Here is a 12,335-nt window from a genome sequence, read left to right as displayed (position 1 = left end):
GCAGCAGGTGCCTGCCCTCGGAGCATCACTGCAAACAGGATCAGAGGGCTCCGGAGGCAAGAGTGCAGCCAGGAGGGGCGGTCACTCCCTTCCCCGCCCTGCCTCCACCCCACCCCCGACTACTCCTCTTTGTCCTTCTTGAGTGCTCATTCACTTTCTTCCTCTGCGGCTCTTCTCTGCTTCAGTCTCTTTCTCTTTCTTTCCCTTCTTCATCCAAGCCTGTCCTCTCTCTCTCCTCTCTCTTTCCTCCCCCTCTCCCAACCCCCACTCCCCACTCTCTATCCACACTCTAGATCTGCAGGCTGGTCTGAGTAAAATCAGTATCCCCAGCCACACAGGACTGCCAGTGACTTCCTATTTTATCCAATTAGAAGGAATAAAGGCCATCAAATCAAAGAGAAGCAGGCAGGCATCAGTTAAGCCTAGTCCCCATGGCCCCCACCCGTTTTCCTCCTTTTTCTTTCTTTCTCTACAAATCTGTCCCAGTCTTCTTCCACCCCCACCTTGCCGGCTCTTTCCTTCACCCACTGTTGGGTCAGAAAAAGCCAGCGATCGATGCTAGCAATCTAACAAAGCTGGGATGGGGATGGGGGTGGTGGTGTAGGTGGGACCTTATGGGTTGGACCTGAGGCTTGGTGAAGTCTGCTATCTGATTCCTCCCTGGAGAGGTAAGCTTTTCAACAGCAATTTCTTCCTGCCTGCTGCTGAGAGATAGCATTCCTTCCCTAGCCCTCTAATAAGTTTCGTTCACTAAGAGGACTGTTATTACCTGATTTTCAACCAACAGTTTGAACATTTTTTTCCTAACCATGGACAGCTCTGCCTTTAGCTGTTTTTGCAATGACTGTGTAAGACTTTGTCATGCCCAGGGAGAAATGCTGAGTACAGGCTGGAGGAAGGGAGTGCTAGGGGAGGGGTTGGCAGCCCATATATCCCCTGCTGTGGTCCCCTTTGAATTTCCATTTATTCTATCTCACCCAAAGAAGACTAGACTAATGTCAAGCTAATAGGAAGCACCAGTAAGCAACAGAGTTATCATGCGAGCAAAGCTACCACTTCATTTTTAGATTAGCCTTTCACGGTGACTCCACACTGCAGACGTTTGAATTCCCTGGCACTGTAATATATACCACATGTCCTCAGCTATCACTGCACTGAAAGTACTAAGAAGAGTTTTCTATGAGACCATGCCTTTTGGGTTAGATTTCAGGAGTTCAGTAGTTTCTATGCTGACTGTTTTTTTCTTTTAAAACAACAGTCATTAAAACACTAGAAGAAATGCACTGTTCTTAATACAGACCACAGGCTTCCCCAAGCACTGTGCTGCACATCACTGCACACAATATGCATCTGAACCTGTAATCCACACTTACTGTGACTGGACATCTAAACGGTTTCCAAGGAACCATTTTGTTCACTTATGTCAATAGGAGTCTGTAAAACTCTCTCTAAATCTATACTACATAGCCATCATATGAGTTCCTGAAGCAGTAAAATTTAGAATTCAAGTCCTGAGAAAATCCGCTTTAAGCACACTATATTTTGTAGGGCACAATCTCCACTACTTTGAGGTATGTTTCAGCTTTAAACGGCAGGAGATAAAATATTATCACTTCTTCCTTCAGGATGAAATTAGTCCATAATTATACATGATTTAAAGGGTCTTAACATCTTAAACTGTGTTTGCAGTACTATAACTAACAACAACAAAAGCCTGTGCCAATTTGCATAATTGTAACCATGACTATGACAAGTTTATGAGCAACATGAGTTATCCTTAAGTTCATCTCCCTATAATCTGCATTTATATACCAGTAAATGGTGTTTAAAAATAATTTCTATGCTTATTTTCTAGGTTTATTTGACTTTAAAGCAGTGAGAGCTCTCTTACAAAGATTCTAGCAAAGGACATACAATTTCACAGTGCAGAAAATGTCTATTGAAGCATTTAAAGCATTCAAATTGAAAGATAGTAAGATCTCAATGATCAATATTCATGTAAATATTCAGAAACAATATCAGCAGGTGTTTATGCTAAACTAGGGTAATTTATAATTTCTTCAAAAAGCACCCAGTTGAAATATATGGCACTGAATTCCCCAATTTTGACCTAAACCAAAACTATTATACTCAATACACTAGCGTTTCATCCAAGGCCAAGGTCAGCTAAATTTTAAAGACCAAAATGGGGTTCAGGTGGCCTCAAGTCAGACAGATAGAAGAAAATACCAAGCATGCTAACCCATAGTTTAGAAAAGTGGTCTTTAACTTACACCAATAGCAATTATTCACCTTACCTCAACCATTAAGAGCAAACATATTCGGCAGAAAAAAAAAAAAAAGTTACTGGGCATTGCTCTAGCTGTTACACTGAAAATACCCAACACTTATAGAGAAAACCAACATTTTATACAAAGACTAGGACAACACATCAGAGAGAGAATCCTATGGACTGCCACAAGTACTCTTTGCCTTGGACTACATAAGCCAGACTTTGGGATGTGTCTGTTTTTCCCCCGGAAAGGCATTCCACCTTGGTGCTAAGACTAATCTGCAGCCAGCCAGCTTCCTATAACATTGTTTTTTTCCACCAAATTGGAAAATGAATGTAAATGGGGAAATGGAGAAGGATGGGAGGTAAAGAATAAAAGAATTCTTCATTAGTTCTACCCTTGGGACTAGGACCCAGAAGTTGCCTTTCTGCCTTCATCAAATCCTCTATAGCAATAAAAGAGTGAGCAAGGAAAGTGTGCATGGGGTTAGAGGTCAGAATTTCCTTTGGATAAAACATGCATGTTTGTAGGAAAAACTGCAAGGATATATCATTTTAACCCTTTAAGCTCCACCCCAGTAGAGCCCAGGAACACCCCATTTCCATGTCCTCTTAGAAAAATAAACTAGACAATTTTTTACTACCTTTTTAAACCTTTTATCACCATCTCCCTCACAATAAAAAAAGCTACCTTTGTTGAGTTCCACCCAGGTGACAGGTACTCTGCTAGGTTCATAATATACATTATTTCTGATCTTCCCTAATCCCATACAGTCCATATTTATCTTAAATTTTTTTTTTTTTAATTTCATTGGCCCAGGCAACTTAGGTAATTTTGCCATGGACACATAGCTATGTGGCCAAGATTTGAGTGTGTTCTGATTCATCCTATTTCTGCTAAAAAATACTGCTTGTGTTATTTCATCAAAAGGGTGCATTTGATTATATTATTGATTACATATCACTTCAAGGAGAGACTATGAGAACCAGAATATGTAACAATGAAATAGGAATTATTACCTTAATATAATTTGTAAACAAACTTAAAAGGATCTAGTTTCCAAAATAAGACTTCTACAATTTTGCCTAATAATTTTTAGAAATTGTTAGAATTAAGCATAGGCCATTTAAATACTATCTATTTGTCATTTAAATCAAATGAGCTCTTCCATGGTCTCATTCCAGGACTTTCCTTGGGAAGCGATTTCAGTTATGTATTGCTGTGAAACAAACCGCCCAGAAATAGCTTACAACAACCGCCATTTTATTCTGTAGGTTTACTGGGTTCAGCTGAGTGGTTCTTCTGCTTCATTTGACGTCAGCTGGTGCTGCAGGTGAGGTGCAACTAGGTGGAAACATTCAAGATGGCTCCCACACATGATGACTGGCAGCTGCTGCTAGATGCCAGCCGGCACTGTGAAATGGTGCACCAACCTGTGGCCTCTCCTTGTGGCTTGAGCTTCCCACAGCATGGTGGCCAGGTTGTGAGAGAAAGCACCCCAAGAAGAAGAAAACACAAGCTGCCAGTTCTCTTAAAAGTCTGTGCCTGAAAGCAGAACAAACTATTTCCACTGCATCCTATTGGTTAAGAAGTCACCGTGCCAGCCCAGACTCAAGGACAGAAGAAATAAATTTTGAGGGAGAAAGTGGCAAAGATTTTGCAGCCACAATTAATCTGCCATAGAGGATGAGGAAGTAAATGCTAGTATGCCAACCTGGATCAAGAAGAGACACGGTAATATAGAATGGGATTTGGCAGAATAAAGTAAAATATACTTGTATTTCTGATCCACTTTCATAATATTTCAGCTTCCTTCTAAGCTAGCTTCAATGAAGAAAAAAACCCTGTAATATCATCAAATAAAAAATACTAGAATTCCTCTGCTACTTCAATTCAAGCTAGGCTATGAATTCAAGCTAGTCATTCTGCTTTACTTTTATTTACTTTATCATCAGAAGAATGTACGGTAGCTCCAACAGATGAAAGAGAATGATAAATGACATTTTGCTTTTGACCTTATTACTCACTTATTTTCTCTTTGACTTTTTTCCTGTATCTTGGTGATATAACTCTAAAAATATTATCTCCAAAATCTAAAAATATTATCACTGAAAAAGTTTATTTTTGCTCCTAAATTTTACGGCTGGCAAAAGAGTAGAATTTACTTCATGGTATCTAACATAAAATAAAAATGATGGTACCAGTCGTTTCATTTGGAGAGATCCCTACATACAAATGGCAATTATTTATTTATTTGCTGAAGAATTATGAAATCATAATTTTCACAAGAAAGCTCCATGCCCTAAAGTTGACTTTAAAAACTTGCAGCTTCTCTGGAGGATAAAGTACACCAATGGATCTATCGGCTTCCTCCACCTATCCAAAAAACATGCCCTCAGCTAGGTCTCAGCTCCTTGATGAAGCCCTTCCCATTTTTCCAAATCATAGACCCAGCATTTCTTAACTGTACCATTTATTGGGGTACATGTTCACAGTCATGTGTCATCATTTAATTACATCATGTATACAGGGCTGAAGAATGCAATTTCTTTGAAGGCAAACACTATCAGTATTTGATTGTCCCAAACTTAGAGCTGGGCTATCCATTCAATACATACATTTAGTTTGGTTTTACTTTTGATTGGGATTGCATTACATAGATTATGGGGTCTCTAATAAATCAGCAGGCTTTATTCATAGCCATCTATCTAAAATACCCTCTATACTCCTCTCCATTTTTTCAAGTCTTTTAATGGCCTATTCAGATACTTACTTATCAAATTTTCTCTGATTGTTCCAAAATATGCCTTGAATTAATTTAGCCTGATCTAGTGAAACTCAACTACCACAGATCCTATCAGTGGAGGGAAAATTTGGAATATGCTAATATTTAACTATTTTTTCTTGTCATTCCTCTCTCCCCAGCTAAACAGAAAAGTTCTCTGAGAGCAAACCAAATCCATGTGCTGTTTGATGTTCTTGTACATTATTTATGATGCAAAATAGGTGAGATGAATGAAACTCATTTTACCTTACTGGGCATGTCTTTTCTGCCCACTTTAAAGGTGAGTCAAGACTGATTATTCTTACCCAGTGAAAATGTTCTCAGAACAGACAATTTGACTTAATTTTAAGCATTACTTTGTGAGATGCTGTATCAAGTACTTGATATTGACTGTGCTCTGTGTTCTCATTCTGTAACACGATGAGCAATTTACTCTGGTACATTTTGTTCTTTATGAGTTTAGATCCTCTGTAACTGAAGATACAGTAAATGATCTCAAAGATGAGGATGTGAGAATTTCATACGGAAAGATATTTTAATTGCATATGATAGTTACAGTGAGTTTGCTTTACTTTGGGAGAACCTATTAATTTCTCACTCTCCATAAGTAAAATCATTAATTTTCTACAAACACAGTTTACTGGTCATTTTACAAGTTGCCCTTGCCCTTCTTTTAAAATTCCACTGGAGAAGTTTTGGAACTAGATGGAAGGGGTGGTTGCACAACAGTGCAATAAATGCAACTGAGTTGTTGACTTTCAAATGGTTAATTTTCCTGTGTGAATTTCAACTCAAGGGAAAATGAGACTTTGTTATGTGTCGGCTGCCCTTTCTTCTAGAAAGTATCAATAGGCAATATGGCACTGAATCTCAGGCAATTATTAACTATGAACTCTGAACTTAATACTAATTTATGTATATAAAAATATATTTATGTATGTATATGTATATATTTAGAGACAGGGTTTCACTCTGTCTCCCAGGCTGGAGTGCAGTGGCGCAATCCTAGTCACTGCAGCCTTGATGTCCTGGGCTCAAGCAATCCTCCCACCTTAGCCTCTCAAGTAGCTGAGACTACAGTGCATGCCACCATGCCTGGCTAACTTATTTTTGAACTATTATTATTATTATTATTTTGTAGAGGCAGGGTCTCACTTTCATACCCAGGCTAAAATGCAATGGTGCAATCATAACACCATAGCCTCAAACTCCTGGCCTCAACAATCCTCTCACTTCAGCCTCCCAAAGTGCTGGTATTACAGTTGTGAGCCACCATGCCTGCCAATATGTATATTTTAAATAGGGAAATAGGATGGAGTTGAACAGTGAAAAATAATATTTTAGTATATAAAACAGGATAGAAAGATACGCCTTTGCTCATGTTCTCATAAGCCTTTTGAATTCAGTCTCAATGACATATCCATTTACTAGTTTCTCTGTGTGTGTGTGTGTGTGTGTGTGTGTGTGTATGTGTGTGTGTGTGCGTCTGAGATCTTTGGGATGAAGGACTCCACTGGAAATAAGTGCCAAGGATGACGGGCAAATAGCAGTCTTCCTGTATTATCTGTGTTTTCTTATCAAACGTGATAAACTCAACACCAGAATGTCAGCTCCATAAGGCCATGCACTTGTGCCTGCATCCACTGCTATATCCCCAGTACATAGAGCATGCCTGGCACACAGCAGACACTTGTTAAGCAAATGCATCCAAATGAAAACGACATAGAAGAGGGATGAATAAACTATGGGAAACATCTCTGAGACATGAGTTTTACCAGTGTGAGTAAATGCAAATAATGTTAAATTACTCTGTGTGTGTGTGTGTGTGTGTGTGTGTGTGTGACAAAAAGAAGAAAAAACAAAAGAAACATTATCTTTATGCAGACTAATCTGAGGTTATGTGGATGAATGGTCATTTCTAACATTTACTGGAACAATATATGTTGGCTTAGCTACTTTGAGCAAATATCTTTGCTGTGTCTCATTAATATTCACTATTACAGTTACGTTCAGGGCATAGAGCAGCACAGCTCAGAGAGATTTTCTGTTGTTTGTTTTTCATTCTTTTGGCAAATGTAACAAAAATGCAAGATATAATTTTGCTTTTATGTACATATCCAATGTGCAATCTTATTTAATGAAAATGATAATGGATGTAGTTTAATGCAGTAAGAGAAGTTTTAGCTAAAAACAAGGAAGAAATACCTTGAATAACCAATGTCGGTTTAATATAAATTCAGCAAAGTTTTAAAAATGGGAGTGATTAAACTTGACTTATACTTAAGCACTAGCTATTTGTTTTAAAGTTCAGTTGCTTGTCAGCCAGTTCTATAAACTGGTCCCCCAATCAACCCAGAAATGTAGTTAGTCAGTATATAGCACAGCATATCACTTATAGCAAATGCTCTAGAAATATGTGTTAATTTGATTTTTAAATCTCCTGCTTAAAATAGAGAGAAATGGTTGAGCATGAGATTATACACATGTGAAGGCAGTTATGAATTACTCATAAGAGAGTACCAGCTATTCAAGAGACTGAAACTTCACATAAGCCTGTGTATAAAATATACTTGCACAACATTCCCAGAATAAAGCAAGCTTGAGGAAAGGGATTACCTGAAGTATTCTACTTTTAAACATGGTTCAAATTTCTTTTCTCTTTTATATTTATTTATTTATTTTGAGATGGAGTCTCGCTCTGTCGCTTAGGCTGGAGTGCAGTGGCGAGATCTCACCTCACTGCAGCCTCCACCTCCCAGGTTCCAGTGATTCTCCTGTCTTGGCTTCCTAGGTAGCTGGGATTACAGGCATGCACCACCACACCTGGCTAATTTTTGTATTTTTAGTGGAGATGGGGTTTCTCCACGCTGCCCAGGCTGGTCTCCAACTCCTGACCTCAGGTGATCCGCCCACCTCAGCCTCCCCTACAGGCATGAGCCACCACGCCTGGCCAGCTCAAATTTCCAAATCTGAAAAGACCTTAGCCAGAGAAAACATCTTACGATATACATTTTCCTTAGAGTACACAGTTTTTTTCTCCTTGTTGCTGATCAAAATGAAAATACAAAGTTGCACCAAAGGAAAAAAAAAAAGAAGAAATAAAAATATATGCAGTTTCCAGAACTGATTTGGCATTCTTAGTGAGCCACCTAAGTGTCAGGCAACACTACCCTAAGGTCATAACCTTTATGATGCTCATGGAAGCAGACGTATCCCATTTAAAATGAAATGCCAATCTCATTTTCCTGCTGCTTTTCAGCTCAAGGGGTGGAAACCATTTCTGTTTGCAGAAAATTGTTACAATTTTTATTACCTAAAAAGATATGAATTTGAAAGTTATAAGATAAAAATATCTTATGATTTGACCTCCAGCTCAAATGTTTCTATCATAAATTATACAATAGGTTGCTAGACTCAGATTTGTTTAAGAATGACTTGTTTCTTTTCTGTCCAACATGGTAGCTCCTGCCTGTGATCCCAACTACTAGGGAGGATGAGGCAGGAGGATTGCTTGAGGTCAGGAGTCCGAGACCAGCTTGGGCAACAGAAGGAGACCATGTCTCTAAGACACTGGGAGAAAAAAGAAAATAGACTTGTTTCTTTTCTTTCTATTTCAGTAGTTATTTGGAGTAAAAGAATTTAGGTTTAATGCAAAGGTCAACTGTAATCTCAATAATAATTAGATTTAAATTTTTTTATTGACTTTTGGAGCTGCAACAGGTCTTACCCATGAATTTTATTTATTTAATTTTTTTATTATACTTTAAGTTCTAGGGTACGTGTGCACAACGTGCAGGTTTGTTACACAGGTATACATGTGCCATGTTAGTTTGCTGCACCCATTGCATGAATTTTAATTTATACAAGAAGAAAAAAGTTATTGGGAGGTAAAAACAAACAAAAAACCTGCTTAGAGTCACACAGAAATTAATTTCAAAGTCAGGACTGGAAATCACATCTACTTCTCCTTCTTTTTAATTAATTTCTACAAAGGAAAGCACTTTAGTTGCATACTGCCAATTCACATACACACACTTGATTAGATAGTTTAGATTTTCTCTCACTTAAGGCCATGAATGATGTCTGTACCAATACCTCGCTTGGACTGTTTCCCTGGACCATTTCTACAGAGAAATGCAAATCAAAACCACAATGAGATACCATCTCACACCAGTTAGAATGGCAATCATTAAAAAGTCAGGAAACAACAGGTGCTGGAGAGGATGTGGAGAAATAGGAACACTTTTACACTGTTGGTGGGACTGTAAACTAGTTCAACCCTTGTGGAAGTCAGTGTGGCGATTCCTCAGGGATCTAGAACTAGAAATACCATTTGACCCAGCCATCCTATTACTGGGTATATACCCAAAGGATTATAAATCATGCTGCTATAAAGACACATGCACACGTATGTTTATTGTGGCACTATTCACAATAGCAAAGACTTGGAACCAACCCAAATGTCCAACAATGATAGACTGGATTAAGAAAATGTGGCACATATACACCATGGAATACTATGCAGCCACAAAAAATGATGAGTTCATGTCCTTTGTAGGGACATGGATGAAATTGGAAATCATCATTCTCAGTAAACTATCGCAAGGACAAAAAACCAAACACCGCATGTTCTCACTCATAGATGGGAATTGAACAATGAGAACACATGGACACAGGAAGGGGAACCTGACACTCTGGGGACTGTTGTGGGGTGGGGGGAGGGGGGGAGGGATAGCATTAGGAGACATACCTAATGCTAAATGGTGAGTTGATGGGTGCAGCACACCAGCATGGCACATGTATACATATGTAACTAACCTGCACGTTGTGCACATGTACCCTAAAACTTAAAGTATAATAATAATAAAAAAAAAGAAAGAAAGAAAGTTTACTCTTTAATGCTCCCACAACCACTTGTGGTCACAACTCTACTTAATGGGTGTCTTTCTGAAAGATATTCAGAGACTAATATTCATATTTGGACTCCGTTATTAAACAGCATTTTATCAAACTAAGGGAGCACACAAAATGTGTGCTCCAGAACCCAACAACTTTCCCTGAGAACAGACTGGAGATTAGACGCTACTTGAATTGTGGGAGCATTACAGTTAGCTTTATTGCTTACATAGGAAAGTATAGAATAAAGAAACCATGGAGGATAGGAAGGCAATGTATCCTCAGGAAAGAAGACTGTCACCAAAATGGGAATTGCCCGAACATTACTGCAGTAGCTCAAACACAAACTGTACCAAAAATTGTCAGTATCTGGGAATCAGGGAGCCAAGGTTACATCCTCTTTTAATTTGGAGAATTAAAAGCCTGGGACAGGGGAAGGAGTAATTATTAGGGAACAGGAACAAGAAGGCTGCTACTGTCTGAGTTATACTCTGAAATATGATGACAAGAAAACCCTCGGTCCAAATATGGTGGCTTATTCGAGAGAAACGTATATTCTATTTGATAGCATAATCCATGACCTACATGTTCTCTTAAACAATGTAATAAAATATATACACTATGCATGCTGGGATATTTGGGGGTAAAATGAACTCATGTATACTTGAAATTTCATCAAAAAATAAAAAGTTGATAGATAAATGGGTAGACATTTGGTAAGCAAATATAGGAAAATATTAACTGTAAAATCTTGGTAGTGGGCATAAGTTTGTTTACTGAATGATTAATTCTCTTTTCTCTATGTCTGAAAATTTCATAATAAAATGCTGGAACTTTTAAAAAATTTTTCATGGTGTTTCTGGGTTCATATATGAAAGGAGACTATCTTGATATACTACAGTAAGTTTTATTATAAAACTCATTTCCTATGCCAAACAAACAAAATAATCCACCAATTCTACATTTAGTAACCTCCACTTGCTTATTTTTTTCCTCCTCTGCATCGTCCCCCAGCCTCCACCCATCACTACCTCTTTCCCTTACTACTTTTATTTTAAGGAATTGATTTTTAAGATGAATTTCAAAATGTTATCAAGGGTAAAAGATTCATATAATTTTAACCATTATCTAATGACAATGAGGTATCTTTATATGGCAACCATTAATTGCTATAGAACATCTAAGAGCTTTTTCTGCTCCCCTCCCCTCACCCAATACCATTTATTTATTGAGAAGGGATTTTCCTTAATGCTATACTTCGATCCCTGGGGAATTAGAACATTTATGAATAACGTGACTTGAGAAAATGTAAAGTTCACATTACTGAAAAAATCTGAAAGGTTAGATGTTAAGCTTATTCTGTTGAAATCAGTAGAATCCTCAGGTTATTCAGGACACTCCCATTCTGAACACACTTTTCCAATGGTCAACTGGTCAGTGGACCATAAGGCCAGAGGCTCCAATGTGAAGGTTGAGCTTCTCTGCTGCTGGATTTTCCACCCAGTGATTCATACAGATATTTTATAAACTATTAAATATGTATGATGCAGTACAAAGCCCCTCTAAAAGCATCTGTATTTAACTAAATCATGTCCCTGACAGCAAGAGGCATGCAGAGCAATTTAACCTAGCAGGAAAAGTACTTCTTTTACAAATCACTGCAGTGCAGAGCTTCAACCATATGCTTCTTTTTGCCCCCACCCCCCACGCCAGAACACATCCAGTAAGAAAGGAATGGCTTTAACTTAATTGGTTTGAAATGCTTTTAGATAGGATTCTAAAACAAAACATAAGTCTTTAGAAGTGTTTCTCAAAAATTCTGCCACCTTAAGTCTTTGTCAGTACTCTGTCCCTAGAGGTCAGAGAAATAACCCAGCCTCAGGTTAAGTCTCCTTAACCCGGGGTTAAATACCTGGAATTAGCCCTGTGTCTTCTATCATGCTCTTCCAAATGTCTACTGCTGTTTACTGACTGATATCAAAGGCATCTAAAAAGTATCAATGTACACCTAGATCCCCCATATTCTTCTCTTTCACCCTAAAAAAGATTCAAAGAAAAAAGTTTTCGATGGGAAACTTCGGGGCACATCAAAAGTTAAATGATTGTTACCCATTCACAACCTAAGACCAAAGAATCTAGTGAGATAAAAAGAACAAATTAAGCAGTTTTCCCAGGTACATAAGCATTTGGCAATGCAAAAGAATAGCAGAGGAATCTCTACATTTTTAAAAAAGTGCAATGACAATGTAAAAACATTTTTAGAAATCTCATGCACAGAATTAACTGTGCTCCCAGAGACAGGTTGTTTTACAATAACCTGTGGTGGAGGAAAAATGTGTTGAATGAGTAAAAAAATAACTAACTTACTGTCAAAAAAAAAA

The 12,335-nt window shown here is 38.0% G+C and overlaps 1 protein-coding gene across 7 annotated transcripts in view; it reads right to left on the bottom strand.

Moving 5' to 3' along the window:
- The window catches only part of NRG1 (neuregulin 1), a 1,130,429-nt gene that overhangs the window by 123,129 nt on the left and 994,965 nt on the right, over positions 1 to 12,335 (bottom strand). The gene's annotated exons all lie outside the window — the stretch shown is intronic.

This window comes from Pongo pygmaeus, chromosome 7 (genome assembly GCF_028885625.2).
Source record: "Pongo pygmaeus isolate AG05252 chromosome 7, NHGRI_mPonPyg2-v2.0_pri, whole genome shotgun sequence".
In the NCBI taxonomy this organism is placed as follows: Eukaryota; Metazoa; Chordata; class Mammalia; order Primates; family Hominidae; genus Pongo; species Pongo pygmaeus.
This window is presented reverse-complemented; position numbering and strand designations above follow the sequence as displayed.